At 43.5% G+C, this 14522-nt stretch overlaps 1 protein-coding gene across 3 annotated transcripts in view; it reads left to right on the top strand.

The window, feature by feature from the left end:
- Positions 1–14522, top strand: part of SLC45A4 (solute carrier family 45 member 4) — an 84885-nt gene that overhangs the window by 20852 nt on the left and 49511 nt on the right. The window contains exon 1 of one of the 3 annotated variants that reach the window (XM_021551490.2): positions 1874–1958. The exons of the other annotated variants lie outside the window; for them this stretch is intronic. The gene's annotated coding sequence lies outside the window, so the exon portion shown is untranslated. Of the gene's footprint in view, positions 1–1873; positions 1959–14522 lie in introns of those variants that run through there. 3 annotated transcript variants of the gene reach the window in all.

Genomic DNA, 14522 nt, shown 5'->3' on the forward strand with positions numbered 1-14522 from the left:
GTATCCCCAGTTTATGTAAGTAATGAAAATTAAATATCATGCTAGCCTGCACAATGCAGTCAGCACAATTAAAGCTAAGAGACCTTAATTGGGAATAAAAAAAACACACCAGCACTAAAAATACACAGTCTTTTATGGCAAGTTTGCAGAGGGCTCTTCCAATTTGGCAGGGCTATGGCTGCCACAGGGAATAAAGTGTTTTAATGTCCTCAGAGTCACTGGGCACTATGTGTTGAGGGTTGTGTTCTGCAGATGTGACAAATACATAATAAATGCCACATGTCACCCTCTCCATGGTGGCCTGGCACATACCCCGTCACAGAACTGGGCTGGACATGAGGAGAAGCAGCTCATGGCCTCCGGTGGGCAGAGCAGCAGGGGAAGGTGGGAAGGCAGGATGGGACCTTGACTGCAGCCAAACAGGAGGAAAAGCTATTATTCTCCTTGATGATGAAGGACAATTTCAGCAACTTGAGGACAGCACATTTGCAGTATGTCAGGCAGAGAACAGCACCCACTCCTGCACTTTCCAAATTGTTGGTTTGCAGCTGTACTTGGCACAACTTTGCCTCAGAGGAGCAAGAGGGTCTGCGCTCTGTTTCTGTGCAAATGCCCACTACCTTGGCAGGGACAGTGCAGGTAGAGCCTCCATCTGCCCTCAGGTTGCCACTCATACTTCTTTTCCAACCAAGAGCCCCTCTTTCAACCCAGGAGCAGTGCCAACAGGCTCATCCTTCATCCGTGGGCAGAGGCAAAAACTCCTGCTCCACAAAGTGGGGAATGAGATGCTGCAAAGAAGCATTTCAGAAAGGGCTCTGAGGGTCCTGGTTGATGGCAAGATGAATATGAGTCAGCAGTGTCCTGGCACCCAGGAGGGACCAACTGTGTCCTGAGGCCATTGGGCACAACATCACCAGCTGGGCAAGGGAGGGGATTGTTCAGCTCTGCTCTGCTCTGCTCTGGGGTGGCTTCACCTTGAATATTGTGTGTGGTTCTGGGTACCACAATATAAGATAGAAAGCTATTAGAGAGCAACCAAAGGAGGGTAATGAAGATGGTGAAGGGCATTGAGGAGACAAGGAATACAAGGAATGGCTGAGGACACTTGGTCTGTTCACCCTGGAGGAGACTGTGGGGACACCTCATTGCAGGGGGGAAGAGGAGGGGCAGACACTGGTCTCTTCTCTGTGGTGAGCAGTGATACGACTCGAGGGAATGGCCTGATGTCGTGTCCAGGAGGTTTAAGTTGGATATTACCAAAAGGATCTTCACCCAGAGGCTATAGTTGGGCACTGGAAGAGTTTTCCAGGCAAGCGGTCACAGCAGCAAGCCTAGCAGAGCTCAGGGTGTGTTTGGACAGCTCTCGCCGGCACAAGAGTTTGTTTGGATTGTTGGGGATTGTTGGGACTGTCCTGTGCAGAGCCAAGAGCTGGACTCGACTCGTGAATATTGTGTCACTCTGTGACGGTGCCACTCTCCAACACCGGCCCCGCCATCGCCCGCCTCAGCTCCCCTCACGCGGGCATCCCTGCGGCGGACGCCTGGGCGCCCCCGTAGCCCGCCCGTCACCCAGCAACGCCCCCCGCCCGCGCCCCACCTCCCAGGCCACGCCTCTTTTGCATATTCATGAGCAACACGCCCACATGAGACCACGCCTGTTGATACATATTCATAGCCCACACCTCACGTACCCCCGGGAGGCCACGCCCCTCTCGCTGCATATTCATGACCCCGGGGGCGGGAGGGGGCGGAAGCGGAAGCGGAAGCGGGTGCCGGTTCCCGAGGACCCGGTATAAAGCGGCCGCCGCTGCCCGGTGCCGCCGCGCTCGCGCCGCCGTCAGTGACCTCGTCCCTTCCCTCCTTCCCTCCCTCATCCCCCGCCCTCCCCGGCGCCGCCGCCGCCTCCCCCCTCCGCCGCACGGAGCAGGTCCCGGGTGCTGGGGGAGACCCGGGGACAGGTGAGGGGGGCGGCGGGAGCTGGGGGTGTCTGGGGTGAGGACGGCGTGTGGAGGCGAGGGGCGGCTGAGGAGCTGTGGGGGGACGGGGATGAGGGGCTGGCGAAGGCGAGGAAGGGTTTGGGGTGAGGGGCTGAGGGGCTGGTAAAGGTGAGGGAGGGTTTTGGGTGAGAAGGTCCTGAGAGTGAGGGAGGTGAGGGGCTGGTGAAGGTGAGGAAGGGTTTGGGGTGAGGGAGGTGAGGGACTGGTGAAGGTGAGGAAGGGTTTGGGGTGAGGGAGGTGAGGGACTGGTGAAGGTGAGGGAGATGAGGGGCTGGTGAAGATGAGAAAGGTTTGGAGCTATGGGCTGAGAAGCCTTTTGGGTGAAGGAGTTATGGGACTGGAAAGGTGAGAGGGTTGAGGAGCTTTGGGCTGTGGGTATATGAAGCCGTGAAGATGGGAAGACAGTGAGGATCTTGGGTGTGAGGGACATGTTAGGCTGCAGAGGTGGAAATTGGAAATGCCATGTGCTGTGGTGAGAAATCGGGTCAAAGGAGATATTGGGCTACAGAGGTTGGGGAGGGATGAGGAATGAGTAAGGTGTTGGAGAGACTTGTTTGGGGTGTCTGAGATAGCCATCTCATTCTCATCAGAATTCATTAAGTGCCCCTTTAGGACTGTGTTGGGTGGAGACTGTGCTGGAAGAGGACTTGACAAAGGGACTAAAGATGGAAATTAGTGTACCTTTTCAGACTATTAAACTTCAGTAGTCTGCCATTTGAATAATTCCACACTTAATTTGTCACCTGATCTCAAAGCTTTATCACAAAACAATTGAGTCTCTCCTTGCCTGATATGATGGTGGGAGGGTACTGGGGGAAGAAATTACTTCCAACTTTGCTCTTAAACCTCCATGGATGCAGCAGTTTTCCTTAAAATCACGTTATCGGTCATCTGCAACTCTTAACATGCCTTAATTTAGCACCTTCAGCAGGTGCAGAAACTCTGCTTGACCTTGAAAAATACTCTCCATGGGGCAGTTTTCTGTTGGAGTGCTTTGCCTTCAGTATTCCCCAGGTATAGAGGGGGAAAAGGAGGGGAGGAAAAGATACTGCCGAGGCTTTGACTTGGCCCTGGGTGCAGTGAGTGAATCAATGTTTCTGGAGCCTTGCTAATTCAGGAACTTACAAATGGGAAAAGATAGGAAAGATATTGCAGGATATTGAATGTTAGACAGGGGAGGTGTTTTTTTCCTTCAGGAAAAGAAATGTTAAAAGACTTGGATACAAGGAGAGGCTGCACTAGGTACAGAGCAGAGGCAAAATAACTGCATCATTATGAGGATCTGTGGGAAGGAATTGCACTGTTACAGCATGTATCGTCTCTGCTCTGCAAAAACTGCTCCAGTGTGAGCTGCGTCATGTTCCACTGCTGTGATCAGACAGTGCTACTAAAATATTTAATGAAATATGGCTTGAGCAGGTGCTTGAGCCCAAAGAGCAAGCTGGTGAATGTGTTCTGCTTCCCTCCCCAGGTCAGGCTTTTTGGTAAATATCTGGCAGAGGGGGGTTTCTGATGTGATTGTACTGCTGTGGCTTGTGTGACTTCTTCCCTCCTACCAGTACTGTGAAAGATAAGGTCTTCCTTGCTTGGTTTGTTTTGTGATTATACTAGATTGATGAAATGTTCAACATGCCTAATTTTTCCCTTCCTAAATAAGGAAAGAAGTTTCAGACAAGAGATTAAACTATTTACTTGACACTTTGGCTATAAATGCTTACAGAAGTGCTTTTTACTGCAAGTTTGAAAAGCTGACACTACCTTAAACTCCTAAAGATGCATCCAGTAGTCTCATGCATCCAAAAACATCTGTGAGTTCCTGTTTATGTCAAAGGTAATGGCAGCTGCTGTCTTGGAAGTGAGAGCTTAATTCCTCTATTAATGAGATTAAACTGGATACTTAAGGGAGTTTTCATGACAAAATAACAATTTCCATGATGTAATGGGTGGGATCAGTGGAACAACTTCTATTTTAGTTAGCTATTTGTAGTGTCAGAGGCCGGTTTACATGGGTTGGCTTCTGCCTCTCTGAGCAAGTAAATGATAGCAGTTCCTGTGTTCAATTATGTATGACTGAGGCATCTTCAGCAAAAGGAAAACGTGTGGTTCTACAGATAAACCCTCCTCTGCAACTGGTGTTAACTCCTGCAGGAGTCTGCTCCTCTCTGGGAGTCTGTTGCTGAGAAAGGAATGAGCAGTATCTGCTGACATGATCTTGCTTGGATGCTGTGGGGACTGCCTGCAGTCGAGGACAATCCTCTCCCTCCAAGCTGAAATGTGCCTAAAAAATTCGGTCTGTTTTAAATACAGTTGTATTGTGCTGCCTTGCACTGACAAGGGAGGTTGTTTTCTGCTGGAAGTGTCCTTAGTTAGTTTTGAGAAGGTGGCAGGAACGCTGGCTGACAGCTGGTCAGCTTGCTGCTGGTACTGTGTTGTGTTACAACAAAACTCAAGAAGTGCAACTTTGTTCATGTGCCTTTTCAGTGGGGCAGCACAAGTGGAGTATTATCGTGGCTTCCAGTGAAGCGTGGTGTAACTCTGACTGAAACAATGCACATGCTTATATGTCTAAGTGCATGTGACCTTAAGTTTTCACACTGAAACAAGTGTTGATCCTGTTTGAGGAGCTTTCTGAAGTAACTGCCTTGATTCTCCCAGGTGGAAATCCAGGCTCTGAGAGAGCAGGCTGAAGTTGGACCTGTGACCCCCCCAGGTTAATTACCTCTAAACTCACTCCAGTCCTAGATTCTCTGGCAGCTAGGAAGTTAAGAATTGGTAATATAATGTTGCTCTGCTTGTATGCTGAGGCAGGAATGCATGGACTCAGCCTCTATCCCTGTATAAACTTAAATGGATCATTTATAAAAGCAAGGGGAGTATTAATATTGGATGGTACCTGCAGAGTAACTGATCAGTGAACCTGCATCTAACATTTGAAAGACTTTCTTGCAGTCAAAATGTGTTGCCAACTGAGCAGCTTAGAAAAGGTGTTGAAGATTTAGGGTGTCATGAATTCCTGGGTAGGAAGATGATGGCTGGAATGACCTGCCAGGAACTGCCTGCAGTTATGAACACAGGTGCACGTAACACTTCAGGACTTTCAGCAGACACTGATTTAAGCTATAAACAGTTCTTTACACAGGAGCATTTGATCTTGTCTAGCTTAGTCTGTAAACTCTGCTTGTGATGCACCACTTATTTGAGCACCTTATGACTTCCAACATCAATTACTAGAGTAGAAAGCCAGTTCCACTGGCAGGATGTGGGCACTTGCATATTGGGCAAAAACAGTGAAGTCCTTCACACTGCCTGTCACAAGAAGCTCAAGCTGGCAGTTGCTTTTGAGCTTAAATTGCGTGTCTATAACTCCTCTGCCCCTCTAACAATGTAAGTAATCCTAAAATAATTTAATCAAATGATCAAGCAGTATCTGTTGAGCAATAGTGTGTGTGTGCTGGTGTGATGTTTAACATAAAAACAAGCTTCATTTGCCCTTCAAACCAACTGCAATGCTATAGGCTACTTTTAATAGTGTAAAAGCATGCTGAACAGAGGCAAAGCTAATGGAGCTTTCCAGCTGATCTGCCAGGAGAGCCCTGTGGAAGTGGCAAGGCTGTTCTGATGGAGGAGGAAGCTTTAGCAGCTTGGAGAGTAATGAGTAACATGAAGAACTGTTTGTGCTGTGTTTCAGTTTTGCAAGGGTCACTCCCATGACCTTTATATCTGTAATACTTGCAAGATCCCAGCCTGTGACCTATTCCAACTATAGGCATAAGATTCACCAAAACTCAACAGAATAGCCTTGTGTGCAGTTGTTTCCCTTAGAGATGGGTTAACTGATCTGAAAGCTATTCTGTTTGAGCTCATGGTCCTTCAGCTTAGTGTCAGCCTTACTGAACACTTTGATTCTGCAATAGTCCATTGACTTGGGGATTACAGAGTGCAGAGGGCATTGCTTAGCTTAATATGCCACTACTAAACTGACATGAGTGAAACAATACTTTTCCTAAGCAGGGCATTACACCTGTCCAGCAATGGCTGTATCAAGTCCAATAAACTTTCTAGCTGTTGTGTGTTTAAGGCTCCATGCAAAACCAGAAAACAATCCAGTTGTCAAAGTTGAAGCAAAATGCTGTCAGAATGAGTGATGCGTGTGTATCTTGACAGCTGATGTTTCAACCTGAGAGTCACCTTTCAGGCAGGAGATCCTGGGCAGCCCAGAAACCATGGAAGCAGACACTGTTAAGCTGTGGAGTGTTGTGAACTAGGAACTGCGTGCTTGCAGTGAGCTGCTGCTGTCAGGTGACTTTTACAGTCAGCAGCTTATCAGTTACCCACACATCTTGCAGTTGGGTCACAGCCCTGCCCAGAGAAACTACCCAAAGCTTTCACTGGTAAACAGATATTATATCCTGCATCTGGGACTGTGAGGGGCTCTTGTATCTAAGCACTGAGTAATTACTACTCTTCTAAATAAACTGATTATTCTTTAGTGAGGTAAAGAAGCATAATATTCCTCCAAGTGAAACAATGTACTCTGCATGAAAAAGAGCTGATTTTCTTCTATTAAATCTAGACCTCCAATGGAGTTGCCCAAGACTGAATTTGCCTTGAGTTAAAAGCTGGGCTTTGGGTATCTCAGTGATGGGTTCAGAGCACTGCAGTGTGTGAGCCATGGAGTGGTTTGTGCTGTGACCTAACTGGCACATGGTGGCTATTAACTAAAGCCCCTTCCTGCTGGTACTTCCAAGTGCTGTGCAGTCATTTAGACTGCAGCTGGCATACGGCTTTGTAACAACTCGGGACAAGCAGCCAGGTTTCCTCATCAAACTTGCTCTTGGCAAGTGACTCTGGCAAGCATCAGGACACAAGGCTTTTGTTGGGTAATGATTGGGTTTGGCTTAAGAGCTGCTCCTGACCTTGGTTTGGCTCTTGCTGGCATGTATTCTGCTCAAAACATGAATCTCAATCTATAGATGATGGGAAGTTGGTCTCTATAATGTGGACCACTACCAAAACTTAAGACACAGTTAAATATGGGGAAGAGTTGATTTCCAGGACTCACATTTATGGAGGATAAAGATTATTAAATTTTAGCTTTAGGAGACCTGGCTGGCCTGACACTTCAGGCTTGACTCAATCTCTTTTGCAGTGTTATATGAAGACTGACTAATCTGGTGGCCTTAGGTGTTGTGGGAGGGGACTGAAACATACTTTCCTTGCCCGACTAAAATTGTCAGTCAATAGCTGCTGCTCATGTAGCAAGGCATAAAAGGGTTGGAGATAAAAGCTTAGTCCTAAGAGTAAGCCAAAGATACTTTAAGAAAATTCTAGTGTGTAAGTGGCAGCAGGAAAGTGTTACCCTGAATTGTTTTGCTGAACTCTGTTTGAAGTGGATTTTGTCAGTATTCTGGGGAGAGAAGGTTGGTTCTCTTAGCAGAGTGGAGAGAGGACCTAGTTTCCTCATCTTGTTTTAAATGAGAGCTCTAATGTTTTTGTAACTGAAATTGAAACCAGTGTTATGCTGACCCTGCATATTTTCTGTCCTCTGCTGGCTGGCCTGGACTACTTCTTCATGCAGTGTAGTTCATTTATTTTGGAGACTTGAAAACAAGCCATTATCACCCTTCAGTGCCAGATAAATAAATGATCTAACTGGGGGCCGAACCCAGTGTTCTTTTACAAAAGCACAACTGCATGTCACTCTTATCTTCTGCATTCTGCCCTTGAATATATGATCAATCTTTCTGGACCCCATCCAGAAACCAGTGGCTTAACCTAGCAAGCGATGACTGCAGAGCAGTCAGATTTCTGTGCCACTTAATTTCCTATCATCACTTACACACAGCAAACAGTCTTTCAGAATACATTTAAATGAGCCCTGTTTAACCTACAACTTTCTTATCAATCACATGGAAGTACAAATAACAGAAACAAGAGTCAGCTCTTAATTAGTTTTGATGCTGGATCTGTGCTTCCAGGTAACTTCAGGGGGTTGATTTTTTTTGTTAGGTCTTTTTTTATTGGGGGGCAGGCGGGGGGGGGGGGGGATGAAGGCAGGGTAAAAAATACTCTTCCCATTTTATGAGGGGAATATCTGAGCAAGTACACTGGCCTGAGCAGTCTGGCTCCGGGTACTCCCAGAGGAGTGATTTGACAGTCTGAACTATTGCTCCTTAGAGTAGTGTGGCTGGCCAGCTAACTCCCAAGAGTTCAAAAAACAACCCAAAACAAATGCACAGCTTGCTTTAACACCAGCACTTCTAGTGCACGTCCCGTTTGTTGTCTGATTCGTATCTGGAGGAATCAGTTTGTGATGTAGGCTTGTTCTTTTTCTTGGCTCTTGTTGTGCTTCTAACTTTGGTGTGGAGGGAAAAGGCTTCCACTTCTCAGTGCACAGGTATCCTAATTGTTTCCAACATCATAGCACTTCCACCTCTCTAAAAGTCAAATTCCCTTCAATGAACTGAAAAGAGAGAGTGAAGGGGCAGTTACCTGTTCCCTTCATGTTCCTACAGTCATTTCTGTTCTTACAGTTGGAACTTTTTCTGCTGCTTTGTTTTCAAATCACCTTTCCAGTTTGTCATCTTCCAGGTATGGTCTGTTCAAAATTCTCATTATGCAGCTGCATAGCAGATCTTTCAGTCTACTGAAGAAATGGAATTGAATCAGATATGGTGTGTCCCCTTTCAGACAATTGCTCTGGAATAGTTTGTGTGACAATTCAGGGTGCCAGTTGAAAATAAGCCTTTTGACCCTGCAGCACTAGTGGGATCTCTCATCTTTTTTGTATGCATATGACTGGGTCACTACCACAGCCATTCTATTGTGTAGTAGCCCCCAATTAAGCTGTATAGAAAAGGGTTTGGGTTCTTATACAGTGAGTTTTGTGCTAACATCAGATGCCTGTGTGTCTAGTGAGTTTGGTGTTATATTGTTAGTAAGTATTTTACTGGTTAGGAACAGCAGAGTATATTTGTGGACAAGTAATAATCTTGGTGTGATGACTTAAGATAAAGCCTCACTACTCTGACCCAGGGTATTCTTAGCCTGTTCATGGCTAGATCTCTGTAACATCACTTTGTCAATGTAAAACCTAGTGAGTCTCAGGGATGTACAGTATAAACTTGACTCTGCTCCTTGAGCAATTTCACTGCATCACTCTACCTCTTCATGGTAAAGATACACAAACAAAAAAGCCCCGGTGCTCAATTACTGCAAGCTACGAAACATGTACATTCATCAGACTGCAAACTTCCAGCTCATGCCAGCAGCCCAACACTGCATAGCATTTCCCTCAACTGCACTTAGTAGTTTTCTCTTCCTCATTAACTGTTCTCCTAAATTAACATGTTCTAAGAGATCAGTTCCAGTTCTTTGTTAAGGCTGGTTACCGAATAACTGGTTGTAATTTATGCCTGAATTTATCACTGGTGCAATACTGGCTACACTGTTCCCTGTGCTTCAGCCTCTTTAAGAAGCTCTTTGTCAACAGACTCCCTGTCTGGGTGGCTCTGTGAGGAGTCTCTGTATTGCTGAGTATCTCACTTGCAGGATCCTCCAGTGAACCTGGTAAGTTGCCCTGATTGTGGATCACGGCCTCATTCTGTCTGTTTGGAACTTAGTAACCGATTTGTCCTTGATGGCCTTTTCTGACCTTTGAAGTTTTAAGGGTACCCACTGACAAAGCCATGCTGGTAAGTGGCCCATGGTCAAACATCGCTACCAGAGAAAGCTTTCAGTCCCTACATGCAATTATTGCATTGACTGGAGATACGCACACACACACACATATATACACATATACACACACCATAGCTTACAAAAGACAAATTCTTTAAGTAGGGAATAAGATTTCAGCTTTACATGCAGAAATTGCTGCTGTTTAAATAATTTGGAGATCTTGTACTAGAAGATGGGATAAGAAAGTTGCTGCAGTTCTGTGCTTCAGGCATTCACAGTAAAATTTTCTCTGTGAAAAAAATAGTATGAAATAAAGAGATGTTGATAGTGGTTCTCCAAGCTTTAATACTAAAGATATATTTTATAATACAGGCATGTGTTTAAATACTTCAGCTCTGTATTTATAATACCTTCACTATGTACTATCCTCTCCTTGCATCTAAATGAATGTGGTCAGGGTTGAAGTACTGTGCAAATGAAAGCAACACTTGGTTTACCTCCAGTAGCAGCATTCAGTTCATTAATATTGCATTTTCCCGTAACTTAGTGGAAGCCTGCCTGTGTCAAAATATTAAATAAAAATGGGTTCCTTATTTTTGCATTAATGACTGTCTAGCATAATTTTTAATTCTTACCTGATGCAGTTATACTCATGCCATTATAATACTTCATTTTCTTACTCACTGTTGATATAGGGATTAAATAACTTCCTTTCTCATTGTCTGGGTAATAGTCATATCTTTTCAAAGAATGAGAATAACAAGAACACTGGCCAATTCTTGGCTTTCACCAGAGAAATTTTTAAAATATTGGACTGGACTGAGAGGAAAGCAGGAAATCAAGGCTGGAAACTTCTCTATTCCATTCCATCTGATAAAGCAAGCAAGAGCCCAGATTTTTCCTTCATTAATTTGTTTGCCTCACAGGACAAACTGGACCTCTAAGTTGCTTGATGTGAGCAGCTAAGACTAAAGCTACACAAGTCTGTCTTTTTGCATCTGAAAGGGCTTAGGCTTGTAATAATGCTGTGACCCTTCCAGCCTTGCAGGGAATAATGAGAATACAGCAGGTTTACATGAGCAATGAATACATCCTACATTGTTTATATCTGGGCTTGTAATTTCATGTTAGATCTTCATTCCCTTTAAGACTTCTAAGAAGTTTAGGTGCAGAATTAAACTGTAGATCGTGCAGCAAAAAATCTGAAAGTCTGGGAAGTTTTTTCACGAGCTAAGTGGGGGGTTTCGTTCCCAGCATATGTGGGGAGGATGTATCCAAAGTGACAGACAGGTGTCACTGCTCACAGACTGGTGGGATTCAGCTGTGGCTGCAACATTGAACTGCTAGTGCTTCTGAAATAGTTTAGTCTCAGCAAATGGTTGTCAGGCTTGCTTCTCCTGGTAGGGAGTGTTTAATAAAAAGCATATGAGAAGGCACATACATGTGTGCAGTCTGTTTTTTGTTCAGCAAAGAAATCTGGGATCAAGCCTCTGAAGATCCTACCCTGATGGCTGATTTAGCCCATGTGTCCTAAAGTAAACTGGAGTCTGTTTTGATTACACTGTTCTTCAGAAGGAATTCACATTTCATACCTGGGAAATTTGTCTATGCTAATTTCAGTTCCACATTTTGAAGGCTGAGTTTTGCTTTTCTTGCCAATGAAAGTTTAAGCCTGGTTGATGCTCATTGTAACATCACAAGTATTCTTTCATTGGGTAAAATACAGAATAGAGTTGTACATTTTATATTCATTGTGTTTTTCCAGACTTCATGTATGAGTGATGAGCAAGGGCACACAAAGTCCTCAAAGGAAGATGAAAAAGCTTTCATAGCAAAAACTTGTTTGAGTTATGCACACTGCTGTTCAGGTTTCTACAGATAAGTAGGAAGAATTTTACAGGCACCATGTGAACTCTTTTCCTGCAGGTTTTATTTTTTCCTGATAAACTAAGACATTTTTATCCCCTAACTCTCTACTCAAATTAAGTTAATGTAAACTGACTGCAGCTTGACTGAAAACCAGAATACAAGTTAAGGATTGTAATGTGTCACATCATAGCTGTTTTAATGTGGAATTGAAACTTAAATTTAAATATCTTTTGGCTTAAAAGGAAAGGTTTAAAACAAAATGGAAGTGACCTTTTGAATTATGCCTGTTTTACTATAGGATCATATGTACTTCTACAGAGAAGTCTGTGGGTCAAAAGTCTGCCCATGTGTTCTGCAGAAATCTTTATATAGAGATAATACATTGAACTTCGAAATGTGTTAGTGGAAGAATAAAAACTTAACAGGATGATAAATGGATTTCACTTAACAGGGATGTGGTGCCCCTGTTCTATCTGTTAAATCTTGACTGCTGTACTAAGTAACATTAAATTATTTCAAATCTATTTAGGCTCTTAAGACCTAAAACAGTTAAGGATATGCTGATTGCTTTAATCAAATCTTATTCCTCCTGAAAATATGTCGGGTGATTATTCAAGCAATAAAAACATTAGTTTATTGCATATGCAGGTCCTGTAATTGAAAAAGTAAAATGACTAAGCACAATGTTCTCAGTAAAGCACCAAAATAAAATACAGCCCAGAAGGGCAAGCAATGCATTTCATTAAAATAAGGTTCAGTAACTGTGAAATTTATCACCCTAAAGGTTTCCTCATTCTGACAAGTGACTAAAGTGTAAAATGCCAAATACCTCTGTACTGACCAGTAACTTGCAATAACTTTAAGATTTTTTTAGTCAAATGCTAAATGTACTTTCCTATTCACAAGCTACAATAAATGGTTTTCTTCCTCAGCTTCCTGTGTTACTGCTGAAGACTCACACCTACACACACAGCACATGCAAATGTCTGTGCCTTTGTGGGCTCTAGGAGATGGGAAACTGTGCTCACATCACAAATGGAGATGAAAGAATGGCAGGGAGCAACCTCAGCTTGTAGAGCCATAAGAAGTAGATCCATGAGTGGGGCAAGGAGGGAGTGAACCTGGTGGTTCTCCTCCCCATAATGGATAAGAGCACTTCTGTTAACCATTGCATCTAGTAAATATTCTCTAATTCTGTTACACTTCCCTGATGGAGAGATCACTTCATGTTGTTCTTTCAACAGCTTCTACATTTGAAACCCTCTGTCAAGACTTTGTTTAGAAATAGTCTCATGCCGTTCAGACCTTGTAGTCATGTCTTCTGGTTCCTGTCCTTTTGATTATTTCCTCTCTGTTTTTTCTGCTTGGCTCAGTTTGATGTACAGCATGCTTTGCTCACTGAAGTGTTTGGCTTGAATGTTGTTGTGCTTGATGAGGAGTCATTTGTCATATGAGGTGATCCTCACCTCTAAAAGAACATTAGGACAAAAGTGAGAGTCTCCTTTCAACAGGATGTACTGACTTGGGTTGTGCTTCTCTGCTGGAATCCACAGGTCTTCCTAAAAAATGTGCAATCCTTTCTCTAAACCACTATCAGGAAGCAGTGTTTGAATAAATATTTGTTAGGTTTTTGGTTTTATTTCACACTATGCTTTTGAATCCTTACAGAGAGATCCCTGTAAGAGTGCTCTCAGTGCATGGGCTGATAATATTTCTGGACCAACACTAAGAAAGCTCCTGAAATCCTACTTGGGAATACTGGTTTGGAGTATTCCAAACTAGCTACTAGTTTGTAGTAGTAGCAGCTATTCTTCACAGCAAAATTTGTGGAAGCTGTTGTAATGTCCTCTAAGTGTCCCACCCACTTCAGTGATAGTTTCATCAAAGTTTGACAGAGCGTGAATATATTCAGGGATGCATGGCACATCCTACTGCTAATTAATAAGACTTGTGAAATCCTACATTATTGCTAATTTATTAAAACCTCCAGGTATTTTTCAGATTTCTCAGGAAGACTTCCTGAGTGCTCAATTCAGGCAATTCTGCTTGTCTGAAATCAATTCTAAAATCTCTTCCTTGAACCAGAGGCCTATGACAAGCTATCCAATATGCCAAAGTACTTACACAAGGCTTTTAGAAATTCTCGGCAAAGTTAATGTCATCAGGATAACTGCCAGTTGCTCAAAGCCTCATTCACGTCTTATTTTTTGTTTGCTTGCTCTTAATAGCTGTATATTTCATGCAGGTGTAGCACTTCAAATACTTAGGACTATATCACTATATGAAGGTAACAACTTCTTGTCTGCTTTTCAAGGACTTGGGGTGGTAAAGTTGAATGGCAAGTCTATTAATTTCAACAAACTTACTTAAAAGCACCTTGCAGACAATGAGACAGCAAAATAATTCAGGAATGAATGTCATATCCCTTACCAGCTTTACATGTGATAAATGGATTTAGCTGGTTGTGATGTTAGAGAAAGTTAACACTTAGAGATTCCTATCTTGATTGGAACTAGGGTGGAAGCCCAGCCGCTATCTTGTACCAGAATAAGCTGATAAGATAAAGTATTCAGTTAAAAGTTAAGCAGTTGTTTAAAGAAATAGTCTGAAGATGTAAAACTCTTTGAAACTTTGAAATTAGGTAATATGTGCAGTATTCATTCAAGCACCTGACTTTAGTTTTATAACTTTAACTCATCCCCTGGTAGGCATGACAGCTGTTCTCCTGGTCTCCTCCATTTCTTCCCATAGATGCCAGCCTTTGATTTCTTCTGCAGCACAGAAAGAGAACATCCCTTTGAAATTTATCTAGTCAGAAACACCAAACAGCTTCGGCCAAGTGTATGTGTGCTCCCATCATCCTTTGTCTGACCTCTGCCATTAGTGATAATCCTTGCTTGGGATGCTGATGTGGGCAATTGCCATCTCCTGGAAGATAAGCATCAAGACAGTTTTGAAAATGGATAAATTTAATAT

This window comes from Lonchura striata, chromosome 1 (genome assembly GCF_046129695.1).
Source record: "Lonchura striata isolate bLonStr1 chromosome 1, bLonStr1.mat, whole genome shotgun sequence".
In the NCBI taxonomy this organism is placed as follows: domain Eukaryota; kingdom Metazoa; phylum Chordata; class Aves; order Passeriformes; family Estrildidae; genus Lonchura; species Lonchura striata.